This window comes from Tauraco erythrolophus, chromosome 6 (genome assembly GCF_009769465.1).
Source record: "Tauraco erythrolophus isolate bTauEry1 chromosome 6, bTauEry1.pri, whole genome shotgun sequence".
Taxonomy (NCBI): Eukaryota; Metazoa; Chordata; class Aves; order Musophagiformes; family Musophagidae; genus Tauraco; species Tauraco erythrolophus.
In genome coordinates this window covers 44885902-44898684 of record NC_141470.1, presented here as the reverse complement: position 1 = coordinate 44898684, position 12783 = coordinate 44885902, and positions in this window count along the sequence as shown.

Below are 12783 nucleotides of genomic sequence, written 5' to 3'. Positions count from 1 at the left end.
AGACTAAGACTGTTACATGAAAATAATTTGCCTTTTGGAAATGTTATCTTTTAATGTAACTGGATTATGAAAAAATAGAGGTAATGGTTGGCAAGCTTTGTTTTGTTTTTCCCTTCCATCTCCATTTTTCCTTTTTCTTTAAGATTTTCAAATAAAAGAGCAGGAAAGGAAAGACTAAAGCATCACCAAGGAATTTCCCAAGTGAAATTTTGAGATGTTTTGTTGAGTATTTTTAAAAAAATGCAAAAATATTTCATTGGGATACCTGTTGAACAAAGGTTTTGGGACCTTGAAACTAATCAGTCCCTCCTTTCTCAAACATTTTGTTCTTTTGGATTTAAGGTACTCTTCAATAAGTGCAAATATTTCTGTGAGATGTTGCTTTTCCTGATTCAACATTGTTAATTATTGTCTGAGCTGCTATAGTCTGTCTGTACGTATAGAAATGAGGTGTATGCCTCAGCCACAAGTTATATGAGATATCATTTTTTAGGAAAGTAGGAAGTGGTCTAAGGAAATAAAATGACTGGGTTTGGATATCAGATAAAAAAATGTTGCAGTGTCACCCTACTGAGTTATGAATAAATATTACGTCCATTTAAAGGTCTCTCAGATCACATTGTTCACTGAGTATTTAAAAAAAAAATTGATAAACACAGGCAGTAGTTATGTACTGTTCTCTGGATAACATAAATTCATTTTTGTATCTTTTAGTAGGGAAAAAGAAAGAAATATTTTGAGAGTTTTTAATAACAGACTCATATCTTACCATGGTGTTTACATCATCAGGCACAAGCACTTTCCTTCAGAGTGAGAGACCTCTTTGTGAGGCCTTCGGGCTCCTGGTGCAAGGGTGCGATGTGACCTCTTTCCTCCATCCCCCAGTTACCCACGGAGCAAATGGGACCTCCAGTTCTGGAGGGAAGCCCTGCTTTTTTTCAGGCTAAATGCTAGCTAGCCAACGTGAGGGACTGGATGTGTGGGTATTTCACTAAATACCCCAGCTTTAAACTTGCTCCACAAACCCCCGAGATTGTCTGTAATGGCTCTATGCCCTAAGAACTTGTAAAGGCACTGTTGCACCACTGAACAGATACCAGTACTGCTGCTGTTGGGTTATCATTATCTTCTTATAGGATGTGGCATGAACATACAGAGCTGTACAAACAGCATTGGGAACAATAGTTTCCCAATTGGCATTGGCCGTTCTAGACGTTTAGATACAATACAGATAACGTTCCCTCTCTTGCCTTCAGCCAGTTCAGCTCTGTCCTCTGCTGTTGCAGGACATGCTCCTCTGGGCTCAGCAAAAGGGTTATGCGCTCAGCTGAGTTCCAGACCAGCAAAGGGATGTAGCAGGTTTTCCAGAGAAAACCACAATTCCAGCAACAATTACAGTTCTGGCACTTCCTGGAAAAGGGAAAAATTGCATATATTTCATGGGAAGTATTGTCAAAGAAGAAAAAACCTGGTACCTCAAGAGTACTTTATTTGACCACACAAAATACTTGTGCACGGACATAACCACCTTGAGAGCTTTGGCCGGGCTGGCGTCAGGATGCCTCTGCCAATGAAGATCAGTGTTGGAATGCTCATGGAGTTGGGGGATGCATGGGAAAAATGTCAGCGTGAGCTACGCCACGCTAGTTACATCTGCTCAACCTGCAAGGCTTTTGAAAGATCCCAAGTCTACTCCCATTGGTTCTACTATGCTTGATAATCAGCAGTAAGGTGAAATCAATGGCTTAGACAAGCAGACAAATTGTTCTAACTGCTAAAGAATGGATTTGGGGGGTTTGGTGCTGCCTTCATCTAAACATGGCTTTCAGTGCTGGCAATCCATAGGCTCTGCCTGTCTGACCATTCATCTGACCCTTCCCTAACCTCTATCAGCCAAACTATCTGGGTTAAAAAGAATACCACAACCTAATACCAAGACAGTAACTGAACAAAAAAGCTGATAGAACTGGGGGTATAGTGAAGAATGAATTTTGGGCAACCTGCTGTTCCAGCTCAGCAGCAAATAAAGCAGTTTGCAGCATTATTTGCATGCATAATTCACAAGGATGCTTCTTAGAGAACAGTAAAGCCAAACCCTTGTGGAGTTCCAAAATAATCTCTACCTTCTCTTTGATAAGCTGAATACGTTGACAGCTCATTTGTATTGGAGGTTTTTTGGTCTAAGACTATCCAAGGGGTATAAACGCATGCCAGTTTCCGGAAGGATTAGGAGAAAAAGGCATAATTTGATGTAGGTCATGTTGTTGTCAAATGATGGCTTTTCAGCATGGTATATTTATATACTACTAATTCCAGTTTCCATTGTATGTAAAGGATGATTACTTATTTAATGAAGAGACTCCACTGGAACAGAGTTTTGTCACAAGATAATGGTCTCATGCTGTTAACTAAATGAGAAAGCATTTATTGTAAAATATATACACTCTAATTTATGAGATTAGCTTGTACAAAGGGAAGATCCAGCAATGGGATGTGGGCAAACATAAGAAAACACATTATGAGAAAAAGACTATTTGCTTGTCCATAGCAACAAAAATGGCAACACAAAAAAAAGGCAATTTTGTTGTATCTTTATCCTCACAATACATACATGTCAATAACTGGTCATATCAGTGGAAGTTACATGTATCTGTGAGAAAAAAATATCACCTAATGGCGATTGCTATAGAACTGCAGGATTCAATCCTGCCATTGGTGACTGGGTAAATAAAACAAAAAGGTATTTTCTGTGAGTTTCTATGCCTCTTGGTGTAGGTACCCTCCACTCCTAAGTACGTTACATTCTGTATTCAGCACGTATTCAGAGAGTGATCCTAACTTCTCTTTAAGTTCCTTTATTTCTATTACTAGTATAAATTAATTTACATATAGGAGCTTCCTAATATTCCTGAATGTGGTGTTAATACACAGCTATAAACCCAAAGTGTTAATCAGGGCTAGTGAGACAGAAGATCTCCCTACGGCGAAATTGTCAGTTACATAATCAGAATACATTAAAATCTAGTAGACTGCATGTTTTTAATAAAAAACAGCGAAATGAAGGGCCGAATTTGCAGCCAGCAGACAAAGCTCCCTTAAAAATAAGCCTATTAATGCTTCCTGCAAGGTCAGATCAAGGGTGACGAAATGAGAATTGACCAAACACGAGAGCAATTCCCAGCTAAATAAAAAGCCAGATATTCTTTTCTTCACTGACAACAGAAAATGAACATAGAGACAAGAAGGGTTGATCACTGATGCCAAAAATGTACTTTTCATTCTCAGAGCTTTCTAAAGTCTCTTCTTTTATCCATTTTCTATTTTTCATCATATTGCCATTCTCCCTTTTTTGTCAATGACCTTTCTTCAGCCCAACTCAGCTTCTGTCTAATGACCTGAAGAGGCCTTCTTCACAGGCTGGAAAGCTTTAGATTTAAGATCCCCCTCCTTCATTAGAGTGAAAAGTGAACAGCCTCTATGTGCCGGGTGTTAATGAATGTGAAGAAAGATTTTTTTTGTATGTGTTTTACACATTATGTTCTTGACTCCTTGAGGTGCTACAATAAATTGCTGCGCTTCATTTACAAGGAGTGATAACAGAAGCAAAATGAGGATCTGGCGGCAAATTACTTCTCGGTTCACCCTGGGTCAGGCTGCTGGGGCTAATGAGAAGAGGTGCTCTAATTTTAAACTCCTCCTCGACCAAGCTATTCTTGCATTAATGTTCACTGCTATAAATTGTAAAGTCAAATGAAGGAGCACTGTTGAAAATTAACCAGTATTTTTATCCTTTGAGTACCCAATAGAACATATTTTGGCTTCTAAGCCTGGTGGTTATCAAAGGCAGCCGCTCCTGCCTCGTTGCGGCAGGATGCTCCCCTCACGCACGCACCGCTGTTTCTGCCTTTTCTTTCCACGAGAGGAGAAAAGGGTATGGGTTTCCAACAAGATTATAATTTAACCCAAAGAAGAAGGTGTTTAACGCCAGACTTTTTGTGTCCCTTTAACAGGACACTGCACACAGACATTAGAAGTCATGCAGAATTGCTCCATCCATTTAATGCTGCTGCATGTTTAATGAATTGTAATTGTGTATATGGAAAGACCCTGTAAATCACTGATCCATTTAGGTCTATGAGCACTTTGTTGCTATAAGCCCAAAGCAGGATTTGAGTAGTTAATGAGAAACTAATGCAGCACCTGCTTCTTTCAGGAAACATCTTCCTAAGCCTATATTTTGCCAATTTAACAAAATCAAATGCAATACAAAGATTAAAAAAAAAGAAAAAGAAAAAGAAACAAACAAATAAAACCTCAAAATAAAACCACAGCCCAGAGTTCATCCTAGGGCAGTCACGCTTCTTTGAAGAGCATGGTTCCAGATTCTCATCACTGGATTTTTTTATCGATAACTTGGCACTGACTGCAATGACGTTAATATATTTAAAACATGTATCAATGACATGGCATTCATTTGTTGTGTGATGTGTCTGTCCTGGTACATTCTTCTCTGAAATTGCTACATAACACACAAATTAACCACACTACCCTACTCTAATCATTGTAATCAGTTATGTTTTCATGTGTACATTACTAATATATAAGGTTGTTGTAGTTCTTGTGTGTGGTTTAATTGCTTGTTTTTGCATATCTTGTGTGATTGATGATGTTCTAGAAATCTTTTCCCCGAAAGGAGACTTTCTAAATTACTTTGTTTAGATGCTAATGATTGTATTTCATTAGTGGCCCTCTCATCCAGAATCATCTTTAAATGAATGAATATGCCATAATTAAAAATTTGAATTATGAATTACTTTGAAAGGAGACAACATTGTCCCGATTTCCCACTGCGACTCAGTGTTATTTCAATTATGTAAATATGTTTAATCATTCCCCTTTTGTTTTTCTAATTATTTAATATTAATGTTGCTTTACCCCTTTATTGCTACAAGAAGGGATATGGCATCTTAAATGAGAGTACTTAGACAAGTGATACACAGATGACTAGATTCAAGCAGACATTTACCAGAATGCATAACCCATTTCAAAACAAACATGCTATTAACATTCATACTAATATAGCAACACTAGCAGTAATTGCACTTCATGCATGTTTTCTCTTTATAAACCTAATGTATTCACAATGTACAATCTCCAATCAATTTTCTTATCAAACTTAAAATCCTTTTGTACAACTTTAAATTCTTTTGAAGTGCAGATTTTATGTAATGAGATTTCTCTGCCCACAGGCTGCACTTTTTCAATAGTTTAAAAAAAAACAGATATAACTTATAAAGCATCTGGACATAAGATCTTGTTTTCTCACCGATACAGCCAATTCTATTTTATAGGATCAGCAAGCAAATTATTTCCTGTGAGTCTGAGCAACATGAAAAAAATTAATGCTCCTTAAAATTAATGCAGAATACAGCACTTCTATTGAAATTCACAAAATAAAAAGGGCTGTGAAATTGATATCTGTAAAATTATCAACATCATAAATCCACATAAGGAGTTACACATGCTACATAACTGATAATGAGAATTAATTATAAAATATTTATACATCATTGAAATTTCATGTGAGTTTCTAACTAAATGTAATTATAATCTAAAATGTAATAATTTGACAATTACATTGAAACATCCTGGAGTGGAATTCATAGAACCGCAGTATTTCACTCCTGAGTAAGAGTAGCAACATAAGTTCAAAACACTATTTAAAATATCTTTGTAAATAATCTGAAACTCAACCATAGAAGACAGAAAGAAATGTGTGTTTTATTCAGATACTCTTTAAGGGCTGCTGCAGCCCTGTGAAAGAGTGAAAACCTGTTAGTGGAAGCTAATGCATCTGTTTCAGTTCTTATCAGCAACAGTTATAAAATTTATTATGAAAAATCTATGGGTTTAATCATAGGTTTCACAGTTTACCAACTACCAGTATCAAAAAGTGTAATGAAACGTGCACCAGTATGATCAGCAAAAACATCTGGTCACCTCCAGTTTGAGTTTATTAGTCTCTGCTTGGCAGTTTTTGCAGAGAGAATACTTCCAATTGACATCACTGCTCTTTCAGCATCTGAATTGCACTTGGATGATTAAATAAAAAAAAAAAATATTGCTAATAGTACATTCTTCTTTAGATTTTTTTTTTTAATAAAAAAATTCATAGGCAAAAGGAGGGTGGTCATTTTCAATGGACCTCTCTGTATTGGTGCAGCCACAGGGGTGGGCTTTATCCAGCACATTGCTCTTGCCATTGGAATGAAGGTCCTGCCTGCAAGCAGATTTGTGCATTTTGTCAAACACATTCACGCCTCTGGCCAGTTCAGCAAGTTCTGCTATGGCATGTATTTTTGTATAGATCTATTTTTCGTCAGTAACTTCTTTCACAGTCCTCTTTAGCGGCACTGACATTTCAATCAAAAAATGACACAAGGTAGCAGCTGCAATTTCCATTCTATTACAATTTTTGTACGTGTATGTGCGAGACATTTAATTTCTATCGCTAATTTAGAAAAAAACTAATGGAAGTAATCTTTTGATATCTCTGCATATCAGTTCCAGTGAACTACCATTTCTACGGAAACCACATATTTTGAAAGAAGATACTTTCCAAAACAACTTTGAACAGAAGTCAGAGGAGGAGAGAAGAGAGAAACAGATATTCAAGCTTTTATGGGCTGGTATGTTAAAAATGAATAAAGCAAATAGCAGGGAAGCTTAGCCTGGCAGCCTCCATTTTATATGTCAAATTTTTCACAAGGCAGTTAATTACAAAAATTAGGAATGGTAATTGCTACATATAAATGTAAAGTGTCTCTCTTGGCCCAGCACAGGGGATAAAAACCCCCAACCAAATCCCAAACTATAATGCCACTCTCTGTTCTCAGGATTCTTAAGTATGCAAATAGTTTTTCCACTTAAGATCTCACAGACACAGATCTGGTCAAAGCAAATTACCCAAACAGTTTGCATTCATCAGAGAGGAAAAGAGATGATAAGGCAGATAAAAACCAATGAATGTAGACATTTTAAACAAAAGCCTGCCATTTTACAGAGGAGATTATCTTGTACTCTAATTCTCTAGTTATATAGGTAGCAGAAACTTATTTTCATATTATAAGATAATGTGAGGTGAAATGTCAGATAAAACCTGGCTTCACTGAAGTGAATGACAAGATTTTCATTGACATGAACGAAGTCGTTTTGTTCCAGGGGGTTTATGCCGTGTGTCACTTATTCAGTGTTTTTTTTTGTAAAAATACTAGCCTTTTTAACAGAGTTCTTTAATGTTCAGTATTATTTGCACAGCTTGTGTTCAGCCTGGTCACAGAGAATTAATAATCTCAAAAAAAAAAAATCAGCTAGAGAGTATCTGTTGTAATTCAATTTTCCCATATTCATCTTGTGAATAAAATATTGTGGTTTTTTACATTTTAATTAAGATGGCATAATGCATGGAATTAAGATGTGAATTGTTACTGTGAAACATTAAATATGACTGATCTTCTATATAAAATACAAAGGTGAGTAAAATCCTACTCTTGGGATAAACGCTTGTAACCGCGTCACATAGATGTCCCCAAAAGCTCCATCTCTGACTCTATTACAGCCTTTCCTTACCAAATCTCTCATTGCCCGACATTTAGAACCAGGCTTATGAGAGAACCCAGACCCTAATACAAAATTTGGGCAAACTTCAGGTGCCAACTCCAAAACTGCAGTTAAAAATTATCTCTGCTCCGCAGCTGACACTGAGAGCATCTGACCGATGTGGGGGCTCCCTACCACCTTAAACTGAGAAAGATGGCACAGTTGTCAGTCATCTGGGTGAGTCTAAGCAAACTTTCCAACCTGTCTTGAGTGAAGGAGAATATTCATGTTATGAATAACAACACAAATAATTAAGGATATTATTAGTAAAACTGGTTGTTACAAAAGTAAGGAAGATTAAACAGTAAGACCATCAAGTAACATGATTAAAGCAATACACAGAAGCTGAAAAAGCAGGTAAATCAATTGCAATTAGTGTTCTGGCTATGCTTCAGCCTTCTGGGTTTATGCAGAGACTGTCACTGGCTCATTTGAAGAAAACTCATTAAATTCCTTGTCGTCCCTGTAGCAGACATAAAGAATTACTGATCACCATCCTCTCATAACCATCTGTGACGTATTGAAGGAACAGTGCCATGTTCCCTTTTGTGCTTCCTCTTTTTTAGCACAAACTAACTCAAACACATCAGGCTTTCCACAAAGTTTAGCAAATATAACTTCTTTATCGTTCCTGTGGCCAGTCTCTCCAGTTACCTGCTTTGTTCTGGAAGTACCATGTCTAAAATGGGACACAGTCAGTACTCAACAGGAGTAACCACCTCTCACGTCGACGACCTGATGCTCCCATTAACACCTTTCTGAACGAAATCTGCTTCTTTTTCTGCAAGGATTCCTCCAAATCATTGCCATTTCTACTGCTGTTCATAATCTTTCCCAAATGACCACCTCTGGGATCTCCTCTGATGCAATGGATAAAGCTAGTCTGACTCTTACTTGTAAATGGCTTTTTCTCAGCTCAAATTTCTTTGGTTAACCATTAGGAAAAAAATGAGATATTTGTAATCTCTAGTTCATTTTAGAACAAACAAATAACTCCAGATCATAAAGAGTGACTGGCAGTGTCATCAGTAAAAAGTAAAATCATCATTAGCTAAGCCCACTTTTCAGCAAACAATGTGAAAACCGAACTTCATCACAAATTTCTTTTCACCTCGATCTGAAATACGCACTTAACATTAACAGGCATAAAAGAGGTTTTAATAGAAACAGTTTTTAATTGCTTACAGCTTTTCATCAGCTGCTGGGAATATTAAACCCATCAAAACAACAAAATCTTTAACCTGAACAACAAAAAAGATCTAATTTAACTCCACCTGCCTCCCCAGAGCAAGTGCTTACATTACATCACGGAGATCAGATCTGGAGATGTACTTGTAATGGCTGGAAACACTTAAAGAAGCAGTACCAGAAACAGCTTCAGCTTCATTTTAAAGAAAGGAGCTGGAGGGAACAGTTCATTAAGTAAAGCTGTCAGTCCGGGGAAATTAAATGATCTCAGGCCACAGCAGAAGGTGCCAGGGTAAGGAAGGGGACCCCTGCTCTATGCCTGGGGTGGTTCCTCTGTGCTCACTGATCTGGACACAGCGATGCCCACCTGGGCGCTGGGGAGCAGGGAAAAGGAGACCTCATGTAGGCCAACTGAGCTCCTGCCAGCCTGGTGAAGGAGGCAGAGGCTGAGCATCGTGCAGGTACAGCTCTGTTACTGAGTTCAGAGGGATGAATGTCAGAAAGAATAATATTACACATCTGAAATTGTTAAACTCACCATTTCAGCCCATAAGATATGACTGCTAAGGTTGCCCACCACTTTCAGGGACAGGGGAAACAGAGTCGGACCACCAGAATGAATTCTGGTTTACCAGTTCAATGGCTGAAATGAAAAATGAGAGGAAAAGAATTCCCTCTAGGTTTTTACAAACTTTCCTTTTCTAGCCTATTTAAAAAAAACACTTCCAGGTTCAGCATCTCCACTCTGAAATCAGTATAAAAATGAGACATCAAATGATTTACTTTTAAAAATATTGAAACAATTTCAGCTTCTTTTCCAACTTCTTTTTTGTCCAAACTCAATAATAAATTTGAATGAATTTTACAGAAGGTTTGGATTCCTTTTCTGAATGTTCCATTTTTGGCAAATTAAAAAAATTGAAAAAATCACTGAAAAAATCCTGCCTGGCTACAATTCCCACAAAAAAAGGTGAGATGTGTTTGAAACTGATTTGGGCAGGCAGGATTTTATGGCAACAGGAATTGCTGTTCTGCATCTGAAAAAGAAATGTCTCCATGCACATGACATATTCTTGACAAAGAGCAGAGAAGTTATAAAATAAGATATCCAAAGATGCCACATATGAAAAAAAATAATTTAATCTTTTGGACTATTCAATGTCTTTTAATGAATTGCTAGCAATGTGCCAATTTCAAAATCCAAAAGTGATTTCAAAATGGTAAGTCACAATCTTTCTTGGAAAATAGTGGACCGTTTTGTATTTTCACCATTTTTTTTTCCTCCAAAATCTTCACAAGATTTGATCTCATTTACTTATTTTTTTAGCATGGTGACTCTCCTCCATGTAAAATGCCTTCTTGAACAATTTTAATGGTCTCGTAAAGGCTAATACAAAGGTATACAGGATAGATGAAAAGAGGGATTCCCAGAACTATAATTTTCCTTATGCTGTTGCAGTGTTATTTTAGCTTAAATGAACAGCAGTCTCATCTAAACAGACAGACTGGCCAGAGGTCAAAAATCCAGCATAGACAATTTTGCAAGGTAGCAATTTATACCAAACTGATACTGGTAAGAACTGGCTTCTTCCCTGCTTCCCTCACTGTTTGCCCATCAAGCTTCTGGCCGTCGCTTTCTCAGATGTCGTGAATCCTGCATTTATTTCAGCCGAGTGGATGAGCTTCCAACAAAAGGAAAAGGATAGCCCCACATTTCTCAGTGGTTACTGAGTGGTCACTGCCCTAGGAGATGGGAGCTGAGCATTTCCATCCTCAGCCTGATGGACATCTAAATGATACTCTGAATCACCAGCAGATTTTAAGACAACTCAGCTACTAATTCATTTTTAGGTATTTTCATGAGGACTTGCAGCTCTATTGTTAATAGGTACTGTAGGCAACTGTCCCTGTCATCTGGAACGAGTGCCAGCATCTATGTGTGAAGAATAAAAAGCCCTCCGCTTCCCTGGTATGCTGGACAACACCGATAGACTCCCTTTTCAACCTTCTACATCAGCTTTAAACTTGCAGATCTCTCCTTCCAACTTGGTTAAAAGAGAAGTCAAATAACACAAAATGCTTGAGGAAAGGGGAAGAAGGTAGGAGAGATGAATAATGGCACCATCCTTACTGCTACTGTTGTCTGAGCTTTAACAGTGCCTCAGAAGATGCTAAAGAAAAACTATGCTTCCCTTCCTGAAAAGCTTACAGACAAACCAGCTGAGGATATACAAGATGCACTAGGAAGACCAGAAGTGAGGATAATTAGGATTTAAGTACTTTGATTGCAACATGAAATGCCCATACTGAAGGAAGAGATAGATTTTTCTCAAACTTCGGACAACTCATGTTGAACGATTAATTTTCTCCAAAGTTGAAACTCTAAAACATATCTGATTTGAAATGCAAAAAATTTTGAAATTTCTAATTGAAGGAAGATATTTCCAGTGTCTTGAAAATCTGTTACAAATGTCTAAAAAGCACTTCAGCATCAGATTAATTTAGGTTAAGCATCAGCTTAACCTTAAGCATCAGCTTAACCTAAATTGCTTTGAATACCTTATTCTCTGCGTAAGGGACTTTGAAAACATTTTTTCTCATGGGGTGCAAGGAGGGAGCAGGAGGATTCAGTGTGCCCGAAGTCATGAAACTCACAGGGAGATGAATTGAGGAGAGATGTAGTCCTCCCACCAGCTGATGCATTAGAGAGCTAGTGAGGACCTGAACATTTACTCCTAAAGGCAATTCACTGTCATACCTACCTACATCTATTTATTTGTTTCCTCTTGTAGTCGTAATAAGCCAATGTTCAGGATTTGCTAAAGTTGTTTCCATGAGGCACTGAAGCTTGTGATTCAAAGCAGATATTTCTTTGCTACAGCTCTTTTTATATAGAAAGAATGTACATATCACTTTGCTTCCCCGAGCACAATAGGAACAGACAAGAAACATTTGTGTCATCTGGGCATGCTTCCAAGCTTGTCTTTTCAAACACCAATTTGCTCAAAGGAAGCTTGGTCTTGGCTTCTTCTCAGGGCCATCGCTGCTCCAAGTGCTCTTGCTGCAGCTCTTGCCTTTCTGCTTCCATAGCAAATACCCACAGCTCTGTTCCACATGCTGCCCCTGCTCTATGTTACTGACCAATGGTAATCCCCACCTTCCAAAAAAAAATCACCACTTTAGTCTTTCAAAGGTAGATTTTCTGCAGTATTTCTGTTTCCTGCTTTGAGCACATATCTTTCTTATTTCATAGATCGCTTTCATAAAGGAGCTTGACTGCATTTTCTATTCAATTAAAATTACGAGAACCAGTGTGCCAGATAGCTTGACTATGATTGCCAAAGATAAGCTTGCTAGAAACCATCCCCTTCAATGCCACAGACCTGTTTATTGTCCAAGTGGGATATGGAATAAACATTCTTTGTAAACCTCTGATTTATCCTCACTAAATTAACAGTACATAGTTGGGTTTTAGCCCAAATATCCTTATCTCCATGCCACTGTGCCTTGAATCATATTTCATCTTCTAATGATGCCTATACCAAAGTAAGTAAGTCTAATATAAATATATATTAAATATATATAAAATATATATGTTTTTCAAGATATACATTTCAGGAAGTTTTAATATTGCTTGTAGGAAATTATAAAAAGAAAAGCCAGCCGAGCAAGGAAAGACATGCAAATTAAGCAGCACAATAGCAGCTTGCTTTAAGAAAGCTTGAGGAAGATAAAAGGTCAACTCACCACAATCAGGGGTGATGTTGCCCAGTTACTATGAGGGGCTTGGGGAGTCAGATATTCCAGTGCAGGGAAGGTGAAAAGAAGCCCTGGCAGAGTGAAAATAGGAACAAGAAAGATGTAGCCCTAATAATGCGTAGCATCCCTGTGGGGTAGGATGGAGAAGCTAACAGACAGTCTTTGAAGCTAGCTGAG